The sequence below is a fragment of the Geotrypetes seraphini genome, chromosome 4 (genome assembly GCF_902459505.1).
Source record: "Geotrypetes seraphini chromosome 4, aGeoSer1.1, whole genome shotgun sequence".
In the NCBI taxonomy this organism is placed as follows: Eukaryota; Metazoa; Chordata; class Amphibia; order Gymnophiona; family Dermophiidae; genus Geotrypetes; species Geotrypetes seraphini.
Genome location: NC_047087.1, coordinates 56,036,070 through 56,061,281, shown reverse-complemented (window position 1 = coordinate 56,061,281; position 25,212 = coordinate 56,036,070).

The following is a 25,212-nucleotide window of genomic DNA, read 5'->3' as shown; positions in this document are numbered from 1 at the left end:
CAAATCAAGTGAATTCTCAAATAAATAAATGCTACAGATGCCTTCTATTGACCATTCCAGAAGCTCAACATGTTAGCAATATTTGCTTTCAAGCATTTCTAACATAATACTTTCCATTCAGAATACTGAACTGGCATTGAAAAACTAAGGGATAGATTCACCCCGACAGCCTTTGGGCAGTGAAAGGCAAACTTCTTGGACCTGATTCTATAAACTCAAGCACCATTGAGTGCAATTGTCAATCAGCTGCTAAGCACCATTTATAGAATCATGCCTAGTGACACCTAAACAATCTTAGGCATCAGTTGGCATTGAAACCTTAGGCGCACTCCCATGTAGGCTAGGGTTTTCTTGGCCTAAATGAGTGCACCTAAGTCAAATCATGTCCAAAAATGTGCCAGAATCTGCCCTAACCATACCTACTTTCTGGTAGGTGCCTCAGGATAGACACCTACCAGATAATTTTTTTAAAATTGGTTTTTAATAGTACTTTCAATTGTCAGCACAAATTAAGCCTAATCAAATAATTAACCACCACTCCCCTTTTACAAAACCATGCTACCTTTTTAGCACCAATCGCAGTGGTAACAGCTCCAATGCTCATAGGATTCCTATGAGCATCGGAGCTGTTATCGCTGCGGACGGTGCTAAAAACTGCACTATGATTTTATAAAAGGGGGGAAGGGGTAAGTTAGGTGCCTAGCTTTAGGTGTCTTTTATAAAATCAGGGCCCTTGTATGTTCAAATGTAGGTTTTTTCCCTGCACTAAGGCAATATTTACCACAGCAGTAAAATAGCCAGTTTCCTTTTTTTTTTTGCATTAAAAGCCAAGCAATAATATCACTATTAGCTGATCACATCGATCTTTATGTAAGAAATCTAACATCCTCGTATTCAAACAGACTTTCTTTTTCTTAATCTTTATTGATTTTAAAACTAAAAACAGTGCCAAACAAATAAAGAACAGTAGGTATTACATACAATACACTATTATCTGTACAGGCAACTTATATATCATTCAAGATTTTCAAATATCATATATTAAATAATAATACATTTAACATAATATATGATTAAAATAATTTATAAAGTTACCTAAATGTCACCATTAGTATTTATTTACTTCCCTCCCTTCCCCCCTCCCCCCATGGATGTGTATAGGAAATGAATAAAAAAAATATTATCATACCTCCATAAATTTAGTTAATGAGCTCCAAACTTTATTAAATACTCCACTAAATCCCCTACATTCCACCTTTATTCTTTCATATTTGTATGTAGTGCGTACATTCACCCACCAAAAAGTGTAGCTTATTCTATCATGGTTTTTCCAATTACTCGTGATCAATTGCATGGGCTATGCCCATCTTGATCATAAATAGTCGACTTTTATATTTATCTAGAGTAGGTTTCACATGTAATATCATTCCACATATTATAGCCTCATATGATAGTGGAACATTCGAATCCAAAACTAAATTTATTTGTCCCCAAATTGACTTCCAAAATATAAATATAAATGGACAAAAATATAACAGATGATCCAAAGTCCCCTATATCAATATGACAATGCCAGCATCTATTAGACTTAGAAACTATCTAATTATTTAATCGAACCGGGGTCCAAAAAATCCCTAAGTAACAAAAATAACCATGTTTGCCTCATAGATGCTGATGTTGTACATTTCAATCTCCAAGTCCAAATTTGTGGCCAACAAGACACAGAAATATACTGTTTTATCTCGAAGCTCCAAATGTCTCTAAGACTGTTTTTTTGGGGTTTTGTTTAAAAATCCAGAAATCAATTTGTACCACTGGGCAGCCTGATGTCCTACTAGATCTGTTTGGTAGCAAAGGATCTGCAAGCTAAAATAAGTTTAAAAATTTTTCCATTCCGGGAACCCACACTGAATAGCCTGCTTCAACTGCCACCACCTGTATTGTTGAGATTTTAAACTTCCAAATGATTGTTGCAGTTGTAAAAAATCAAGCAGATTTCCATTAGATATAACATCATCTAATGTCCGAATTCCTGCCTGCATCCAGTTCTTCCAAGTGATCCCAGCACCGCCTATTAAATTGGTTTTAAAACATAATTATTTTTCTTTTGACAAAATCTTTTTTCTGCAAATACATGGAGTTGCCATGGGCACAGCAGCAGCACCTAGCATAGCCAACCTTTATGTTTCCAGGTCTGAAGAAACACATTTATACCAGTCTCAATGGTTACATCAAGGTTTGGCTATGCTTTCTTGATGATGTCTTTTGTTTCTGGTCTGGGCCAGAGGCTTTGTTGCCCTCCTTTGTAGAATGGATCAACAAGCAAGATAGACATCTTAAATTTTCTATGACTTCAGACCATCATCAGATTGCATTCTTTGACGTACAGATTTATAAGAAAGTTCTGATATTGGAAACAACAGTTTATAGGAAATTAGTTAATATCAACAACTACCTGCAATACAACAGTTGTCATCTGACTCATCTCAGGCAATCACTACCTATCAGCCAGTTCTTATGTATTAGTAGACTGTTCAAATGTTGAAGAATTTAAGATTCAAGTTTGGATCATGTATGACCGCTTTATTAAGTGGGGATATCCTCATTGGGATCTACAGCAAGCCTTTCTCAGAGCACTTCATGCAAACTGAGATCTTTTACTGCAAGCAAATAATATACCCAGTGAAGATAAGATTGTATGTGTCTTAACTTTTTCTAATCAAGCAACTCAGATAGCTAAGAGTATACAGTGCCATTGGCATATACTACAATTACATGAGGTATTTCAAGAACCTCCATGTATTGCTTATTCCCGTCCTAAGAACTTAGCAGATCACATTGTCCACTCAGGATTCTCATCTACTCCCAGGAGAGGGAGTCAGTGTCATATATGCTTAACAACGATTACCTGCAGTTCCTTGACTCATCCAAATATACAGAAATTTTACTCATTGAAAGCCATTGCCAAATGTAAATCAAAATGGGTGATATATGTTATTATTTGCCCATGCTGGTTCACCATTGTCTAGAAATGAATCACACATTCTCTGATTTAAGGGAGTTGATTATTGAAAAAATACCAGATGACATCAATGGTGACATACTCGCATGTTTACAACTCTGGGAACAGTTTTTGATTTTTGAATTCCAGACTATTATTCCCCGGGATTTGAACGATTTCATTGAATGGAATTGTGTCGTTTAAATTGTTACATTTTGTTCATGTCCATAAAGTTTAGTTGTTTCGTAAGTGACATTATCACGTCTATTGACCTTCTGCATTTTAGTTTGGTGGCGTTCTCTACTCTGGCAGCGCAATTTTTCAAATTTGCCTTTCATACTTCACAGATTGCTGGATTGGCAACACAATCAGCAGAGAGAAGCAGTGCTGTAGTTCCTGAAGAAAAGGGGACTTGCCTTCGAAACGGAGCCCCATTGAATTGAATTTATAATAGCACACAGAGCTTTTAGAAATTTTGGTTTTTATACCAATGAGATGTTTATTTTGATTTTCTCCAGCATTTTTGTGACTGTTATCTCACTGCTATTATTTGCAATGTTCAATTGGGATGTCCGGTGCAGTACTTGGAGAGACCCCCCAGGAAAGAGACTTGGGAGTACTGGTCAACAAGTCAATGAAGCCATCCGTGCAATGCACAGCGGTGGTGGCGATGGCAAAAATGCTAGGAATTATTAAGAAGGAGATTATGAACAGATCGGAGAAGTTTATCATGCCGCCATACCGGGCCATGGTACATCCTCACCTGGAATACTGTGTCCAGCACTGGTCATCGTACATGAAGAAGGACACAGTACTACTTGAAAGGGTCCAGAGAAGAGCAACTAAAATGGTTAAGGGGCTGGAAGAGTTGCTGTATAGTGAGAGATTAGAGAAACTAGGCCTCTTCTCCCTTGAAAAGAGAAGACTGAGAAGGGACATGATTGAAACATTCAAGATACTGAAGGGAATAGACTTAGTAGATAAAGACAGGTTGTTCATCCTCTTCAAGGTAGAGAGAACGAGAGGTCACTGTCTAAAGTTAAAAGGGGATAGATTCCGTACAAACGTAAGGAAGTTCTTCTTCACCCAGAGAGTGGTAGAGAACTGGAACGCTCTTCTGGAGGCTGTTATAGGGGAAAACACACTCCAGGGATTGAAGACAAAGTTAGAGAAGTTCCTTTGATCTAAGGGCCGCCATGTGAGCGGACTTCTGGGCACAATGGACCACTGGTCTGACCCAGCAGCGACAATTCTTATGTTCTTATGTAAAAATCTTATTGTAAAAACACTTTATCATATTAAGAGACCTCACAGTTTATATTCACTTGCATTGAGGGAACGGTCCTGGGATGTTTCACAAGAAAATACCATTTTGGGTTTATTGGAATGACATCTCTGTGTGAGGGGTTTATCACCGTGGTGAGTTGTAAAGACTGAGGACCTTCCCTTCACATTTATAAATTCTTTGCAGTTTAGGTTTTTACTGCTGCTCTCCTATTTAGAATTGGGGAGAGATTTCCCTTGCAGAGTACTTTTTCATCTTTTCCTATTGGGTTCTTCTATTGATAAAAACCATTAGCACTAGGCCTTAAAAATTTACCACACTAGCACATAATGGCATCTATTTTGTAGGTGGCAAGGAGTCATGCAATATCAGTTACAAGGAACTTCTATAACCAAAGCCTAAACTTAGGCATCAGTAGGCGCATTATCGATGCCTAAGTTAATTGAAAAAACACCGTCAGAAATGGTAGGTGTTGAAACACCTACCAATGCCTAAATGGTGGCTAGCATTGTGGCTAGATAGACACTTTAAGCTGCAGCTTTGGGGAGTCCCGCTGGATCAGCTGATTGGGGGAAATACCCCTGCCACAATCAGCTGAGCAGCTTCATCAGGGAACCCCCCCCAACATCAGCAGAAAGGATACCCACTCCCTCCTGCCGGAAACACTGAAGCACCCCCTCCAACTGTGATAGGCAGGAGGGATGTCCACTCACTCCTGTCTGTAGGCCCCCCAAACCCATGACCCTCCCAACTGCTGATACCCCGAACTCTCTACCCCAACAGCCTCCCAAGCCCCAAGCATTCACACACACCCTCCCCCGGTATATTTGATAAAAATCTATTCATGAGTAATCACACTGATGTTCTAGTTCAATAAAGCTTCTTTACATTATGGAAACTACAAATAATTACATCATACTTCAACACTACTTCATTCAGGTTATTGGTACAATCTTTAGTGCTGAGTATTTTGGATTATTATAATATAGTACATCTGACAGTTTATCGTAAAAATTTTTAAAGATTACGTATTGTACAAAGTACTGCTGTCCATTTAATTTTTAATTGGAATAAAACAGATCATGTCACACCTTATTATAAAGAACTTCATTGGTTGCCAGTAGATGCTAGGGTGTTTTTCAATTTTAGTTTAATTTACATTCATCAATCCCAATCGCTCATTGCAAGCCACTGCATTGCTTATTTTCCCTTCTGCTTGCTCATGGTTGTTCATATAAGAGTTTTTTTTTAATTTGTTTTTTTACAAAGATTCTGTCTTACTAAGCAGCTAGTTGGGATATGGAATTTCACATCCTATTATTTCTTTCTTCATCTTCTATGCATTTTAGAAAATTTTTAAAATCAAATTTATTTGCAAAATTCCTGGAGAATTGACTTGTTAATCACTGAGATTGTTCACTCTTCTTAGTTTGTTAAACCGCATAAAACTGCAAGGTTTTACAGTATACAAATGTGATTTTATGTTATGTTGTGTTAAAGTGTCACATTTAGGTGTTAACATTTAATCCAGCCATAGACCTAGTGTAAGTGAATAGGCCTAAATATGGACACATTTATGCTGACTTAAGCTAGTATTCTATAATGTAAATTACACTTATGCTCATCATTATACTGTAGAATAAATTAGCTCCCTGCTTACTTTGAGTAGCTAACCTTGGCTCCCAGTTATGGATTTGCCACATAATGCAGATATAGTCATAGGGAAATAAAAGCATCTTCGATTAGCAGTGCCCAGTGAAATAAAATATTAATTATGCTATTGCACACATTGTATGATACCTTCTGTTCAGGTTTAGAGAACACTTTGTTGTGTAACTGTTTGCCTTGCTTTTTATCACAACTCTGCACATAGTCAAAATAGTAGCACTGCCTAAATCGGTGTCTCTCAAACTTTTTTTAAGCTCTGGCACACTAAACGGATCAAATGTTTTTTTATGGCACATTATAAAATTGCAAAACCAACAAAAATTTAAATTTGGGAGTTATTTATTTAAAGTTCTTTAAGCAATGTATGGGTAATTGTAACAATGGTGAATGTACATAAAATAAAATTGCTAATCAATGCGATAGATGTGCTTGTTTTTTGAGTGCAATTAACTCAAAATGTGGATTGATAGTCCACAAGCAAAGACACATTTCATCATCCACCGTCTACAGTCGTTCTCTTTTTTTCAATTTAATTTATGTCAGAGCTGAAAATCCAAGTTTGCAAACATAAGAAGATCCAAACGGTAACAAAGCCTTGATTGCTTTGTTGCTCAAATTAGGATAACTATCACATAGAAAATAAAAATAAATTTCTTGCACGTCAAAGAATGATGCTTGTCTAGGTGGTTTATCCTTACGCACGCAGACGCTCATAACATTGAAAAACTCTTGCGTATGTGGTGTGCATGTCATTTATTCTAGTGCCTACTTAAGGGAATTTTTAGAAATAAAGTAAAATTCTGGAATCTCTCATGGCACACCTGGAATCTCCTCGGGGCACACCACTGTGCCGTGGCACACAGTTTGAGAGACACTGGCCTACCTCCTTCATACGAGTAGCATGCTGTGTAAAGAATATACAAGATTATCCCCTATGAGTGTCCTAAGATCTATTCCTCTGGCCACTTTATCAATTGAGGGAGACTTTTCAGCTGTTCACATTGTGACAAAGACAAAGAGTACACATACTGCCAGCTTTAATTTTATTTTATTATTTTTTAATAGGGCAGGTACTTTTGTGTGTTGATCATTTCAAATTGTTAACAGAAGATGCTTTGCTCGTGATTCCATGTTTTTTTTTGTTTTCCCCTCAGTAAAGAGTTATCTTTATAAGCATTTTTTTCAATAGATTCTCGCTTATCAGGCAGCCCTTTGGGATAAGAGGTTTAGTAATTTGATCTCATGTTTTAATTCCCATTTAAGGCCCTCTTTTACTAAGGTGTGCTAATTGATTAGCCCACACTAATTGATTTAGCATGTGCTAAATGCTAACGCGTGCGTTAGTCTATAGACGCATTAGCGTTTAAAGGGCTAATTCAATTAGCGTGCGCTAATCAATTAGCACACCTCAGGAAAAGAGGAGGCAAATTTCAGGAAATTGTTAAAAAATTATCTTTTTGAAAAGTTGAATTTTCTCTTTAAATTGTTGCATTATAATTCCTCTGCAAATGTGCAGTTTATCTTATAAACACTGTAAACCCCACTGGACTGTGAGGTTGTTGTGGTATATAAGTGAATTGTTATGTTATGTTATGTTATTATAATCATGACATTCCACTGGAGCTTGGCGAATGGGCCTTTATTTTCAATAGCATAATTTTTGTTGAATTATAGTATTTTAGGAAGAATTGAAATCTTATTTTTTTTATGAAGGCATTGTATGTTTTAACTTAGATTAAAAACATTTTATTTTTTTGGTAAATTATACACTTTATTGTTTAAGTGTGTATGATTTTATTATGTGCCTGTGCTATTTAATAAGTATGTTGATGTGTAAATTACCTAGAAAAACTATTTTTAGACAAGTATAATTAACTAAATGAAATGTGCCAAATACAGACATTTAATATTTGAAAGGCATTAATATAGAACAAAATATTTTCCAGAGAAGAAAAAATGGTTAAAACTAGAAGGCATAATTTAAGGTTACAGAGAAGAAGACTTAGGAGCAATGTTAGGAAATTTTTCTTCACAGAGAGGGTATAGATGCCTGGAATGCCCTCCCAAGGGAAGTGGTGGAGGGGAATAATAGTGATGGAATTCAAAAAAGCATGGGATAAAAATAGAGGATTTTTAATTAGAAAACAAAGGATGTAAATTAAAGAACTAAGGCTGTATTGGACAGACCTGAATGGTCTTTGTCCCATATATGGTGATTCGGTATAGGATGGGCTGGGGGTAGGCATCAATGGGAACTCCACTAATATACTGTAGAACAGGGGTGCCCCACACTTTTTGGGCTTGCGAGCTACTTTTTAAATGACCAAGTCAAAATGATCTACCAACAATATAAATTTTTAAAACATAACGCACACTGTACGCATAGAATTGTTAATTATCATTCCTATTCCGGAGGTTTTTTTCAAAGAGGTCAAGCAGATGACTTTATGCACTGTCACCTCAGTAAAACCATACAAAAATAGACAAATACCCACCCCCTCCCCTCTTCTACTAAACCACAATAGCAGTTTTTAGCACAGGGAGCTGCGCTGAATGCCCAGCGCTGCTCTCGACACTCATAGGCTCCCTGCGCTAAAAACCTCTATTGCGGTTTAGTAAAGGGTACCATATTGTAAAATATATAGAGAGCAGATATAAATTCAGACACATTTTGATCACTAAATTTAAAATAAATCATTTTTTCCTACTTGTCTGGTGATTTCATGAGTCTCTGGTTGCACTTTCTTCTTCTGACTGTGCATCCAATTCTTTCTTCCCTTCTTTCCCCCCCCCCAACGTTTTCTTCTTCTCTTCATGCCCCCTTTCTTTTTTTCTGTTTCTCTTCTTTCCTTCTGTCTCCCTGCCTGCCCTCTTTCTCCCTCCCCCAAGCCACTGCTGCTGCCATCGGATAACAGGCCCCCAAAGCTGCCCGCCGCAGGCCCAGCTCTCCTTGCTTCGGGCCGATCAGCCTTCCTCTCCCCGACGTCAATTCTGCCGTCGGAGAGGAAGTTCCGCTGGCCAGAACTTCCTCTCCGATGGCAGAATTGACGTCGGGAAGAGGAAGGCTGATCGGCCCAAGATCGACCTATTGGGAGAAATGCTGCCGGGTCCTGCCTTTGAGGAAACAGAAAGTAGGCAGGACCTGGCAGCAAGAAGAGCAAATCGCAAGCTTCACTGACCTGTCTCCCGCTTTTGCCCGTGAATGGGGCTCTAACATGTGCGTGCCGGATTCCCTTCTCTCCCCCCCTCCCCCCCCCGGACATAACTTCCGGTTTCAGAAGGAAGAGAAGGGAAGCCGGTACAAGCACATGTTAGCCCCGGAGCATAAATTCTCCAAGCCGGGTTTTTTTTTTGTTTTTTTTTAAATGTTGAGCAACGGAGGCAGCAGCAGAATTCAGGAGCAGGCCAGTCAGGAGGGGAAAAAAGAGAAGGGAAGAAGGGAACCCGCTCTGCGATCGACTGGGGTTGCCTGAGCGAGCGACCTGTTGATCGCGATCGACGTGTTGGGCACCCCTGCTTTAGAACATGAGGATATTACTGGCCAAACTTTATGGTAGATATCCTGCAAACAATAGGATGGTTGGATAGGCTGGCGTGAGCTTGGATGGCAACTTCAGTATTTGGAACCTAGGACAATATCAGACTTTACAGTCTATGGCTCAGAAATATCAAAGAAGAGACAAGTTAATCTAATCATGTATTTTTTAATGGGTATAACTTATGGGCAGACTGGATGGACCATTCAGGTCTTTATCTGCCGTCATTTACAGTATACAGTGTATTGTGCAGTGTTTGGAAAAAAAAAAGTTTTGCATTGTATACCTTTGATATGAAAATACATTATCTTAATTAAATAAATGGATATTTAGGAAATTTTCAAGTGTATCCTATGGCCTTTCCTCGCTAGATTCCTTGTTTTACTCTTTCACTATTTCCTCCATTTCTCCTCACCATATCCTCCATATCTGCTCTTGCAACATCATCTCTTTCAATATCCCACAAACTATCCTGCTAATTGATCCCTTGAAATAGCTGTGAAATAATTAACACCTAGTGTGAAGCAGCTGTTAAATTCTAGGCTCCAGTGAGCACACACCAAATGGCATGTGGAGGAATGAACACGATTTTTGAAGTGCCCACTAATACCAAATTAGAACTGACATTTGCAGGTTAGCTGTTGCGTCTGCCCAGTTGGCATGAGCTAATGTCTTGTGGAACGATTTTTACATACATGCTCTGGCCTTATTGCATAGGATGCTATGCCACTTTGTATAGGCCTCATTCATTTTCCTAAATGGTACAAAGAATCTACCTTTTGTGAATACATGCAAATACATTCACATTCTCCACATCAATGTTTCTGTTGATATTTTTCAAATAGCCTAAATAAAAGGAAAAGGTTTAGGTCTAAGCAGATGGCCAGAAGTGATTGATGAATGCATACCAGACGTGGGAAAACTTGGGACAACTTGTGTGGTGTAAATTATTACTGTTCTTTTCAGGAATATCTGGTGACAGCTAAAATTTGGGCTAGTAAATAATTTCATTGGATATAGAGCTATTACTTTAAACTTTAGCTTAAATGTCCTTTCACGTGTATATTTTTTTGTAAGTGAGGAAGAAGTGATGCAGCCTTTATTTTGGGTTTCTTTTTTTTATATAGCAGTTGTTATAATTTACTTTCGTGCTACACTTTCTGCTGTCTGGTTGCACTGTGGTGAAAAGAATACAATAAGCTGAACAAGAACATTTGAACTCAGTTTTCCTTAGGAACTTACATTTTATGAACAGGTTTTTTTTTTTTAATTTCACTTATAATATGAAATAATTTGCATTCATTTGAAAGTTAATCCCTCCCCCTTTTACTAAGCCACTGTAGAGGTTTCTACCGCAGCCCGCAGTGCTAAACGCTCCGATGCTCATAGGATTCCTATGAGCGTTGGAGCATTTAATGCTCACATCTATTCTAGCACCTGTTAATGTAATGGGCTTAAACATTAGTGCAATAACAAGCAGAGAAAGTGTCATATTTTTTAAGATCAATCTGATTGCAGTGTTCTGAATCATTTGGAGTTTGAGCACCACAAAAAGAGTCCAGCAGGACAAGATCCCACAAATACCGCACAACAGAGAAAGCAGTGGGGATGGACAAGGAGCAAATCACAATAGCCAGCGGTATGAATCAAAGCATTGTTTATTTTAATCCAGGATGTACCGTAACATGGACCCAACACAATACTGTGTTTCGGCAAACATTGCATCAGGGGTCACTGTAAATTGGAATTCACAAAGTAAAATGGCTTCTTTGTTGATGCATAAATCCAATCCAACAGAGAACAAGGCTTGTGCATCCAAGCAACTGTGACGCATGAACCTTGTGCTCTGTTGGATTAGATTTATGAATCAACGAAGAAGCCATTTTGCTTTGTGAATTCCAATTCATAGTGACCCCTGATGCAGGTGCTTATGTTCGCCTAAACATTACTGTGTTCAGGTCCATGTTACTGTATGTCCTGGATTAAAATTAATAAGGCTTTGACTCATACCGCTAGCTCTTGTGGATTGCTCATTGTCCGTTCCCACTGCTTTCTCTGTTGTTATTCGGAGTTTGTGCATTTGAGAAGAGGTTAAGTCAGCATAGAGTGAATTGCAATAGCCTACTTATGTTAGGACTAGCATTTGGACCAGTATAGCAAAGTGATTGTTATAGAAGTAAGGTTTGATCAGTCTTAGCTGCTTTAAACTGTAGAAAGTTGGGTGTTTTTTTTTTCAAAGGTTGCCATCAGATCCATTAACCTAGGCATACTGATGATACCATCTCTAAGAATAATTGGCATCAAATGGCATGACATTTTCTCCATTGTCTCCCCTCAGCTCTGGAACAATTTACCTGTACTTATTTGCGATGAAAAGAAATCTTGATCATTTTAAGGTCCTCTTCAGAAGTCACCTATTTAAGGAAGCATTCATCCCTTAAGCTTAGGTTTTTCTTACCAAAGTTTTAGAAATTATTTACGTGTAGGTTCTATCTCCTGTCGCTTAGAATTCTACTTTTTAATTTTTTTCCCACATCCCAAATACTTCTGTTTTCTCCTTTAATTGTCTCTCTTTCCTAGCTAAAATTGTATTTTTACCCAATTATCCATTTGTGTCATGTTTGTCCGTTTGTTCACAATTTTGTCTTTATTTTTCTTAATTTTTTTTTAAATTGGAAAAATATTTTATGTTTGTCTGTCTTGTTCCTCAATTTTAATTATAACTTGCTTAATAGTTTTGATAAGCGAATATATAAAATTTTTCATAAAAACTTGAAAAAAAACTTGAAACTTGGAGTCTTGCAGAATTTCAAGTACCTTGGAAGTTTTTTTCTATGTAATGATAAGCTCATGGGGACCGTCTGTATGTCACTGTAGAACCAAAGTATTGGTGGTGTTTTAGTTTGTTGGATAATGCCCAAGAATAGATTTTGTCAATGCGTTTAGAGACTTTTATGGAAGTATTGAGTGAGATTAAGAGAAAGATGTCATCTGTGTAGGATAGCATTCACCATCAGTGAAGGAGAGGTTGCCTGAGGACATCTTTCTATTCACAGTATTCTCTGTTTATAGAAAGATGTCACCTTCTTTCAAAGCTGGAAAGCATTCTTTGCAGTGCCCCAGGGGTCCCCACTATCACCAGTACTCTTCAACCTATTTATGAGCTTCGTAGGCAACCTCTCCTTCAGAAACCCTTTGAACCAGTTGAGGACAGCTCCGGTCCAGACCTAGTTCATTGAGCTGTCAGTAGAAGTTTTATAATCAAGAGAGTCAAATGAAGCTGATATGTCAAATTGGAGAAGAATTGATTGTTGCTCAGTGCACATCTGTTTGATTTTGGTGACTAGTGATAGTAATAGTAATTCAGCACTGTACTGAGCCCTGAAGCCATACTGAGAAGGATATAGGCAAGAGAATTTGTCTATGTAGGTTGTGAATTTTGTACAAGCCAGCGTTTCAAGTAGTTTATTGAGCAAAGGTAGTCTAGCTATGGGTCTGAAATTGGTTGGTGTAGTTAGATCAGCTCCTTAATTTTTTTGAATAGGAGTGAGTGCAATGCGACCCATTTGTATAGGTACCAATGGAACCCAGCATTGGCATAAATGCTGTATTATAATTTTTGGATATTTTTAAATGTTCATATCCATGTTGAAAAATCCATCTAGCAAGTAAAATATCCAGATAATTTTGACTGGATAAGCAACAGAACTTATCCTGTAGATATGCCACCAAATAGCACCAGACAAATTTATATGAATAAAGTTATGCAGATAATTTTAGGACAGCTAATTGAGCAATCAGAGTATCTAGGTAATTTTGACCAGCCAATGCTGAATTTTAATGCTGAACAAATATAGTTGAATTACTTCCTAGGAGCACACCTAGCTCCTCCTTTTTTTTTTTTGGATTAATTTGTTTTTTGAGCATAAATACCCCACTTGAAGAGGCCTTTTTTTTTCCAAATATGTGGTAGAAAGTGGTCTTAATTGTGTGCATATGTAGGTCATTCCCATGGGCTAAAGCTATTTTTAATGAAGGAACAATTTACTTTGCATTATTAATCAGGTTACTTCACTGTCACTCTTGGATTCAGCTTATTTTTTAATTTTTTTCCCCATTTCATTCTCTGATTCTGTCCTTTTGTGCTTTATATCTGGTTATGGCTATTTTACATTGCTATTACTTTTTTTTCCAAAGTTTTTTTATGCCCTGGCCACATCTTTTTATTGTTCTTTACGATTGCACAGCTTTTCTGTCATGTTCTCTTTGACACGCCTCCTGACCAATCGCAGTCCTCCACGTTTTTGAGACTGCCTATATTTTTTTCAATCGATTCCCCGCGGCATTTCTGTTTTTCTTGGTGAAAGTTTTTGCCGAGATTGTCGATGCAGTTTCATTCCAGATTTTTACAGACCTATGGTAATCTTTATATTAGTTCTATATTAGTTTTATGGACTTTTATAATGTCCCTCTCACTTAGACACGTTTTAGCAATGTCTTTTATTTTGCCTCCTCTGTTTTATATTTTGTTTGCATATTACCTACCGCAACTGTCTGTTTCTCTACTGCTCCGTCAGTATATTTCCTTACCTTACTTCACCTTCTAGGGAGCATGAGGTCACTGTTCCGTTTTTGGGATTCCATTTTGAAATCTGGTCAGTTACTTTCTTTTACTTGTTATTTATTTTTTACTTATGATATGGTACACATATACATTGCATCAACTAGCTTTGTAGCTGTTTTCATTATCTCTCTTCATTGCGCTATTATGTACTATTTTCTCTTTTAAGTCCCATCAGTCCCATCACGCTTTTTATCTATTCATTTTTTTACAATAACTTTCATTTTTTAATAAATTAACTATTTTTAACATTTTTAACGGATAGATTCTTACAATTCAGTTTACTATCAATTTATATTGTGGTTTAATTCAAACCTTACAAACCCTGGTAGGTTTCCATTTTCATTATTACTTTATGTAATATTTTATTTTGGTCACATCAGCTGTCCACATTTATTCTTATATGCATTTTTGCACTTCATGTTTTACCAGATAGCACCGTGCACTTATGCACTTTCACTGCTTTTTTCTATGTCATCACACCTGATTTGTATGCACCTTTTTATTGCACTTTGGTTGATCTAGTAGTTTTATGTACTCATATCTGTTATGCAGTTTCTTTATCTTTGCACACCACATGGTGGTTTTTATCACATATTTACAGCTATTTATCACAGCATTTAGATTATCAGCTAATTTCTTATGATCGTTTGTTTTGATAAGTTTATTATCATATCACATGTCTAGTTTTTATGCTTTCTTATATCTGTAGCTGTATATCCTCAGCCATTTTCATTTACATTTGTTAGGACCCCTGAAGAAGGCGTGTTTACCAAAACACGGACTGTGTCAAGTCCCTAGGTTTGTTTGAAGTGTGGTAACTTTAACCGCATTCATATTTTATATAATAAACATAGCCTGCATCTTGTACATTCTGTCTGCAGTTTTTTCTTGTTTTTTATTTGTTCTCTCTAAAGCTATTTTTTCCATATGAGAAAAATGGCTGCTTTTTCTCTTTTTTGAATTAATAACTACATGCTTTTTCACTTTAGCGCACATGGCCATTAGCACATGTGCACTTACCAACACTTATTTTGTAGGTGGTAAGAGTTAATGCGCTAATCCCATGCTAATCGGTTAGTATACAGCAATATAGCTAAGCTAATCAATTAGCACAGAACATACTCACTTTCCGCCTCCCTGACTCACACGAACACTAAAAATATACCCCCTTTTTACTAAACCACGATAGCGGTTATTAGCGCAGGGAGCCATGCTGAATGCACCATGTTCCTCCCAACGCTCATAGGAACTCTATGAGCATTGGGAGAAGTGTGGAGCATTCAGCGTAGCTCTCTGCACTAAGCTGAGTACCGTTTACAGAATCAGGGCCTTATCAACTACAAAATTGGTGGCAGTAAGTACACATGCTATTTTGTTTTTAATCGCTATGCATCAATAGCAACTTTAGCACACAGAGGCACCGTTCAGCGCAATTCAAGTAAAATTGGGTACAGTTTAGTGAATCACTCTGAGCGGCACCTATTTTGGAGGCGCCCAATAAATAGGCCAGCTCTAGGCACAATTAAAAGTTAGGCGGCCATGTGAGTGCTTAAGCACGCTTAAGAGCAGCGATTCTGTAACAAGGTGCCTAACATGAAGCCATGCCCATACCAAACATGCATAGCGCCAATTTTTTTTAAGGCTGTCTAACTTTTTAGAAGCACCTTGTTACAGAATCGCTTTTTCTTGATAGCCACCTAAGTTTCAATTATTGCTGATTATAAAGCTTAATTGAGCTTGTTATTCAATGTAGATATGCACTTATCTAGTTGGGCACCTCCAAAATAGTTGCCTAGCATTAGGCGCCGGTTACAGAATTTGGGCCATAGCCTTTAATATAAGAAATTGTAAAAGACCATTTATAGAGAGTCTACTTTGGAATGTGCATTGAACCAAAGCTTTTCTAAATGATTTCCCTTTTATAAATAGGAAGCAAAGTGCATTAAGGACTTGTGTATTAAAATATAAGGCACTTTTGTTGATACTGTAATAAATAATGAAGCTTGGATTAGCTCTGGACTTAAAGAATTGTATTCTAAGTGGTCTCCCAAATATTTAACTTGGCAGGTCAGAGTTTCCACTGTCAAAATTTCTATTGCATATATAATGTTGTATAGTATGGAAATGATACCTATATTTGTTCTAAATCATTTTTTTAAAAACACTGGACTAAATAAATACAAAACTTCTTTAGCAAAAGAGACCACCAAGAATTGCATTACAAAAGTTACAATGCAATAAAGTCTGTGAAGGGGGTAGCTTTCCCGATTTCTTTGAATATTGCAGAGCATTCATAATGAGTCAAAGTATGTACTGGATTATTCCAATCTCCATACTGTCTGAAACTAATTGGTTGACCCTGGAATATAGTTTACTATTTCCGTTGCAATTATGAAACATTATTGGTATTAATTTGCCTAAAGATCTACAAGATAATTTGATTTTATGCATGACTATATCAGTTCTTAAATACTTTGATAGTAACACTATATTTTTCTGTTACCTCTACGACACATGGCTCTTTATGGATCAATCCTGACATCAAAATAAATAACTTGCTAGTATTGTGGTTGGACTGGATATACAGGGGTATCTACACCATATGAGATGTTATGGACAAGCTTTATACTTTTTACAAAATAAAACATAAATATTGTTTGCTATCGATGTATGCAACTGTGTTATGTGCTGTGCATCATCCTATGATCTTTAAACCACCAAAGTAATATTCCTAGTCTACAAACACTGGCTTGCAATCAGTCATGCAACTTCAAAATGGTAGAAGATTATATTATCTATTCTACTAAGAAAGCTATAAGATTATGGTCTCCTTTTACAAAGCCATGATAGAAGCTGTTGTTGCAGTAATCGCTCCAATGCCCATAGTGATTTAATGGGTGTCGGAGTATTTGCAATGCAGCAGCCACTACCATGGCTTTGTAAAAAGAGGGGTATGTGATTTATGATCACATGAAACTAAGATGCATTTCTCCGAATGCACATTGTCTCCCTTCATTCAGAATCAGAATATCTCCTCCTCATACACCCAGGGAAATGAGAGTACTGCCAAAGCAGAGAAAGCCTTAGATCCTTGGTATATACCTTCTTCTACCTTATACAAAGACCTCAAACTCTCTTTTTTTTCTCAAACCACAGCATCTTTCTCAAGCTGGCACTTAAGCATAAATCTCTCATTTCTGTGCGGTCTCCTGCCATTAATTCATTAGCTATGCCTCCTCCCATTTCATCCTGGCACTCAGACTGCAACAGCTCCCCATGGAAGTCATGCTTTTTACAGGAAACCTTACTCTATTAATCACTTGATGCCATCAAGAGATGAGCATAATTCTTAACATTACCCTGATTGTTGAAAGCCACACTATCCTCATGGCATCTTAATATATCCAGCAGGTTCTCCTAATATCTTCTCCAGTTTCTTATCATCATGCTTCTTTACGACATACCATAGTCTTAAATGAATATAAATTTGATGGCATACTCCAGAGATAGATCTGAGTTATAGAACAAAGCTGTTTTCTCTGACTACCTCTATTGACAGGTCCACACCCCTCTGCCCTTTCTTCCATCTCTGGAGGAGTCCAAGGAAATAATTACCAGACACATAAATTATAGTTTAAACATTTGAGGCCTTGGAAGTTCTTGGCATTCTACTAACTAAATTAGTAAAATACCAGTCAAGAATCTCCCCAAATTACAAGTGACTGACCATTTTATTGGGTTTATGATATCACTAAATTCATTGTTAAACATACGTAGTTGTTACATCTTCCAATTAAATTACAATTGCTTCATTAACATCCAGTGATAAATTGCATATTCCAGCAATGTTCTTTTGGTTAGTTTTGGTCACATGATTTCTTGTCAACCCTATTTCATTAGTAATTTTCCCTATACATCCCATTCAATTTTCGCAAGTTTAGAACTCATGACTTTGGTTATTCATGGGTTTTGTCTGGATGACCCACCTTCGCCTCCCAGACCTCTCCACTTACTTTTTTAAAACCTAGTGGTATTGCAGTGAAGCAGTACAGAAACAATCTTCCTATGCTCCTGTCCTGTGAGACATAGCATGATGAGCATAGTATGGTAAAACATAGTATTAGAATGGTAAACATTTATTTATTTATTTTTAAAAAATTATATACCACCAGGAATCTCAGCAGTTTCCAAAGTAACATGCATGAAAACATAAAAATATACAATAACCCAATAAATCATCATACACATATCTAACAACATAATTGTTCACTTTGAGGTATTTTCAGCCATTACTCATCAACTACATTACAGGGAAAACAGCACTAAGTAGGACAAAGCACCCAAACAGAAAATCTTACCTTATCAAGGCAGAGACACAAAGAACTGAGAAGGTGACCTGTGGTGGTCAGTTTTCTTTATTTTGGTAAAGACTCGACACGTACGTGTTTCGACCTTAGGAGTCTGAGTCCCTGTGTAAACACACATTAAACTTTTCTCTCGTAATAATATGTTTAGGATGAAAAAACAAACCACCTTGCAAGGTGGAAAAACACCCAGTTAAGAGTGTTTCTGTTGTGTTGAGCATCACATCAACTTCCAAATGTGTTGAAGTGAAAGTGGACAAAGCACATTAGTGTTTGAGACTTGGGTCAGCGGAGGGCCGATGCCATTTTCAGGTCTGGGGAATTTGGGTTGGTGCACTTTCATAGAAGTTCAAGGGAAGAGGTGGGTTTGTATTGCTTTCCTGCTCCTGTATTTTCTTTGCATATGCTACTGTTAGTAATTTGGGTCATAATTTGATACATTATAATCATATTTATCTTGTATTTTAATTTTATTAACTGGCATGCCTCACATCCTGTGATAATAAAGAAACCCCATCAAATTCCCTACTGCCAAGGGAGTTGATAGCTCCCAACCCCCCAAGTTTCTATTCTCGATCCCTGACCCAAGCCTCTCTCCCCCTCTCAGCAAAATGGCACCCCCCACTACCAAACTCCTATGCATCATGTTACTGCTTTCCCTACTCTCAACAAACTGGAAAACAGAAGGCTACCACTTTTCAACAATTCCAATAGTAACAACAACACACAGACAGACACATCCACACAAGAAACTTCAGATAGGAAACCTGATAGAATGCACAACAACCACACAAGAAAGCATCCCAACCACATGGGGACGAAAACCACCCCACAACACAAAGAAGTCAGGTCACAAACTCTCCCATTCTTCCAAGAACCTCCTTCACCCACAGCTTATTCCCAACATCCACAAGAATCAAATCACAATCCCCTGTGCGTATATGAACATAAGATCAATCAGCCCAAAGGCAGACCTATTAAAAGACTGGATAGTTAAAGAACAGTTAGGCTGCCTTTTCCTAACCGAAACCTGGCTATCCTCCGACTCGGACCCTAGCATTACAGAATTCTGCCCTAAGGGATACAAACTCGAACTAGTCTGCCGAGAAAAAAAGCGAGGGGGCGGTCTGGCCATCCTAGTGAAAAATAACCTTACCATTACAGTCCTAGACAAACACTCCACCCCCCATTCAGACCTGCTTGCCTGTCAACTCTCCAGTAACTCACTCAAAGATACCCTAACTTGCATCCTCTGCTACATCGTTCCAGGAAAATGGAATACCACAAAACATGATCTTGAAGATTTCATCTTCCGGAACTCGTTAACCTCAACACACAACCTGCTTCTCGGCGACTTAAATCTCCACCTAGAAGACAGCTCCTCTAAACAAGCTGAAGGCATAATCTCATACCTCAATGCACTCTCCTACCAAATTCTGTATCCGCAACCCACACACGAAAAAGGCCACCAACTTGATATTGCAGCTTACATGGCCCAACACCCCCATACACCTAACATTCATATCTCCAATGGGGCTTGGCACCCCTCTCTATGGTCAGACCACTTCAAATTCACATTCAACATCAACTGGACACAAAGCACAAGCAAACACGAAACCCACAAAACCACCTTCAAAACCCGACCAAAAATCGACCCCTCTACATTCTGGACCACAGTAGACCCCGCAATCACCTCCATAGACCACAATCTATTCATTCGCCAGTGGCGCTCCCTGAGCGAAACAACCCTGAATGGACTAGCCCCAGAAAAGACAAAACACAAGCTTTGCAGATCCTCTGACAAATGGTTCGACACAGAACTTCTTCAACTAAAAAGACACTGTAGACAACTCGAAAGAGTATGGCAAAAAAAGAACCAAGAACTAACCAAAGTAGCCTGGAAAAACCTAATAAAACAATACAAAGCCAAACTTAAAGAAAAACGAAGAGCTTACTACTCCAAACTAATCGGCACAGAATCCACAGACACAAAGAAACTCTTCCAACTTGTGAAGAGCCTCACAGACACTCAGCCATTCCTAGCCACTCAAGGAATCCAACCTCCAACGGCCACCCAACTAGCAGACCACTTCAAGAACAAGATCGCTACCATCAGAGCCTCCTTCTCCAATTCACCGACACTCCTAGAAGAGATCATAATAAACCCAACAACTGATGAAGCCACTGCAGCCGACAGACACTGGTCCAACTTTAATAAGGTGCAATGGTGGGACTTTAACCAACTCTACAATAAATATAGTCGAGCGTCATGCGACCTGAATAATTGCCCCTCATATTTACTAACAAATGCCTCCCCCAAATTTAGAGCCTGCCTATTGCAATGGATCCAAACAACGCTCACGGAAGGCCAATTCCCACAAGACCTAGGAGAAATCATAGTCACACCAATACTGAAAGACCACAAAGGACCAATAGACACCCCTTCCAACTACCGACCCATAGCCTCTATTCCATTCTATGTTAAATTAATAGAAGGTCTGGTTACCCAATACCTCACCAACTACCTTGAAGACCACAATCTACTCCACCCAACTCAATCAGGGTTCAGATCCAACCACAGCACTGAGACACTGCTAGCCTCCCTTCTAGATACAGCCCGACAACACCTTAGCAAAGGAAGAAGGATGCTGATAATTCAACTAGACCTCTCAGCCGCATTTGACCTGGTTGACCACAGTATACTTCTTCAGATATTAGAAGCAATAGGGATCTCAGGCGGAGTATACAATTGGTTCCAAGGATTCCTCAAAACAAGAACATACAGAGTAAAAACAAAAGATCTAATATCGGAAACCTGGACCAATCCCTGCGGAGTACCTCAAGGTTCACCTCTCTCACCCATGCTCTTCAATGTCTTCATCGCCTCCCTTGGTACCCTATTAGACAAACACGAAGTAACCTCATTCAGCTATGCAGACGACATAACCATACTCCTTCCCTTTGACTCACAAGACCCCACTACAACAGATAACCTGGTAAAAACCCTAGAAATAGTGGAAAACTGGATGACAGAACACAAACTGAAGCTCAATCCAGACAAAACTAAATTTCTACTGCTTGAAAAAGACAAAACCCCCTCGATAACAGAACTAGAAATAAAAACCACCAAATATCCTATACAGACCACTCTCAAACTCCTTGGAGTAACAGTAGATAGATGCTGCACTCTTCAGGTGCAAATCAACAAAATCACTCAAAAAGCATTCTTTACCATGCGCAACCTTCGCAAAATTAGAAAATTCTTCGGCAAAGATCAATACAGACTCATAGTTCAATCCCTAGTCCTAAGTCTACTGGACTATTGCAATATCCTCTACCTTCCTTGTCCCACCTACCTAATAAAACAACTACAGACTGTCCAGAACACCGCCCTCAGACTGATCTATTCCCTTCGAAAATTTGACCACATCACCAACGCCTTCCTAGATTCACACTGGCTTCCAATACAAGCCCGCATCCAATTTAAGCTATATTGCATAATATTCAAAACATTAAACGGAACGGCACCCTCCTACTTAAACAACCGCCTAAATAGGAACCTCTATTCCAGACAAAGGAGAACCCAGTCCCCTTTCTCCTACCCCCCTTATAAAGGAACTAAGCGCAAAAAGATGTACGACAACCTACTAGCAACACATGCAGCTAAATTGGACCCCTCCATCACCAACCTACTGACAGCTTCAACTGACCTCAAAGCTTTTCGAAAAGAAATCAAAACCATACTATTCAAGAAATACATCCTAATTTCCTAACCCCACTCTTCTCCCCTCTCTCCCCTTCTTAGGATCCTCCCTTCAAAATGTGATTTTGACCTAACGCCTCTAACTGTATTCCTCTTCCTGAAAACGTCCAGCTATCGTTTAGATGTATTAGGCCCTACGTCGTTAATTGTATTCCTATTCCTGGAAATGTCCAGTTATCTTTTTGTTGTAATCCGCTTAGAACTGCAAGGTACAGGCGGAATAGAAGTCATTAATGTAATGTAATGTAATGTAATGTAAAGACTTATTAAACCAAGTGACTGTGGGATTGTAGGAGTTATCATTACATCTGTGCCTAGTCATCATTTAGAAAGTTAATAAGTACATGGCAGCATTTCCTGGTGACTGGTCTCAAATTCTTATAAGCAGTTCTTTGATGACTAAATAAAAGAGAAGACATTTTTCTATAATGAAAGCTAAAAGAGAAATTAAGAGCTGTATTCATGTTAGTTTCCCAAACAGTGAGAACAGAAAGCAGGAAAATGTCAGGAAAATAAGGGAGCAAAGTACTCCCCAAAAAAATATTTTAAAAAATATGTAATATTCCTATAATTCCAAGATACAGATGCAGAAAACTCTAGAGAAAAACATTTTTATGAAAAGAATGGAAAAAACTGAGCAATTCCTTTATCAGAATCTGAAATCAACTTTTTGTCAGGAATTTTTTAATCATTGTTATCGCAACAGATTATATATAACAAGATCAATTAATATTTTTTTGCATGAGAGGTCAAATTAATTTTTTTCACCCCTCCCCCTTCACACACATACACACACACACACACACTTTAAGGAGTCAGTTAGCAAGGGATCTTTTTCCTAGTTGCAGTAAACGTCTGCATATGTATGTGCCCACAATACTCTATAGTAAGGCTCTGATTCTATAAAAGATGTCTAAAATCAATTAGCAGGTAGATGCCTACCACTTTGAGGTAGGCATCTATACTGAGGCACCATCAAGTAGGCATGATTAGGGCTGGATTGGGGGTAGAGTTTGGGCATGGATTGACTTAGGTGTACTCATTTAGGCCAAGAAAATCCTGGCCTAAATAGAAGTGTTGCTTAGGATTTAGGGAACAAACAAAGACAAGCAAGATGTCATAATACAACCAAAGGGTGCATTTATTAGTATAAAAGTCCTAGTACGTTTATTTGATCAGATCACAAGAGTAAAGTCCTGATAGGATCCCAGTTTTGGCTATCTGAAATGCCTTCTTCAGGGGACTAATTGAGTAAATAATTACTGGCTTGCAAATATAAAACCAACAATACAGGAATTTTGGCATCACAAATCCCGTGTGCGCCAAAAGATTTAGGTGCATATTCTATAAACAGTTCCTTAAGTTAGGCATCAGTGCCTGTGTCATTTATAAAATCAGGGTCTAAGTGCAATAACTATTGGGAGTGTTCCTGACATAATCGATAGACTTATAGGGCTGGATTGTGTATAGGACGGCTGATCTCAGAAGCCAACTAAGTGGCTTTTGAGAATCACACACGGACATCCTATATAGAATTGTGTCTGTCCATCTAAGCCCGCCTAACCAATTTGATTCTCTAACCAACGTCCATGTCACAAGTGCCAGTTAGAGAATCGCATTGCCGCTGAGCTGATCTTGACAAGGGAATCTCCCTACCACAATCAGTTTAGTGACCACGGCAGGGAACCTGTCCCCCCTGACACATCCCCCAGCAGGAGGGATGCCCAGTCCCTCCGGCTGGAATCCCCAAAACCACCCCCCCCACCCCCGAATGTCCATGGCAGGAGGAGTGCCCAATTTGTCCTGCCGCCTCCCCTCCTGAGACATCCCCCGGCAAGAGGGATGCCCAGTTTATCCTGCTGGCACCCCCCCAAGACATTCCCTAGCAGGAGGGTTGCCCAGTCCCTCCTGCTTCAACCCCCCCACCCCCACCCCCATAAGATCATCAGAAAGAAGGATACCCAATCCCTCCTGCTGGAACCCCCTTGTAGGCATGCCCCCACCTCAACCCTCCAAGCCCATCCAGACCCCATCAGTACCTGTTTTAGTTGGCCAGCCAGAGGGATGCACTGGGGAGAGGCCTAAGGCCCTGATTGGTCCAGGCGCTTAAGGCCACTCCCATAGGAGGGACCTAAGGCACCTGGGCCAACTGGAATCCTAGGCCTCTCCCCCAGTGTATTCTGGGATACATTAGGAGTGGCCTAAGACTCGGATTGGCCAGATCTCTTAAGCCACTCCCATGGGGGAATGCCTCCTGCTGTGGACATTCAGGGGTTAGGGGGAAGCTTCAGGGGTTCTGGCTGAAATTTATGTTATCAAGCAGAATTATGAGGCAAAGATCTAGAACAATAGCTTATGCATTCTGATAACTATGGGGAATTTAGGAGACACCTCAAAACATATCTGTTCCTGAAGTACTTAGGTAGCTGATCTGCACAACCTTTCCCACAACTGATCTCTAGAACTGTTAGTCACTAATTTCTAACTTTGTTATTTCTACTCAATTTGTAGCATTTTTAATTATTGTAAACCACATAGAACTTCACGGTCCTGCAATATATAAACTGTTATTATTATTAAATAGAACCAGTCAAATAAATACTCTATTTCACTTTTAAACATATGAGGAGTTGCTGAAAATTTCTCAGCCAAACCAACCAAGTTCCTAAATTCTGAGCATTATTTTGCTACTGTAGCTGAAAAAAGTATAACTGGTATTCGCACACGTCTCATGTTCTACAGCATTCAACCAAATTAAAACAATATACAATAAAACCTTGGTTTGCAAGCATAAATCGTTCCAAAAACATGCTTGTAATCCAAAACACTCGTATATCAAAGCAAATTTCCCCATAAGAAATACAGTGGTACCTTGGATTACGAGCATAATCCGTTCCAGGAGCATGCTTGTAATCCAAAATGCTCGTTTATCAAAGCTAGTTTCCCCATAGAAAATAATGGAAACTCGCTT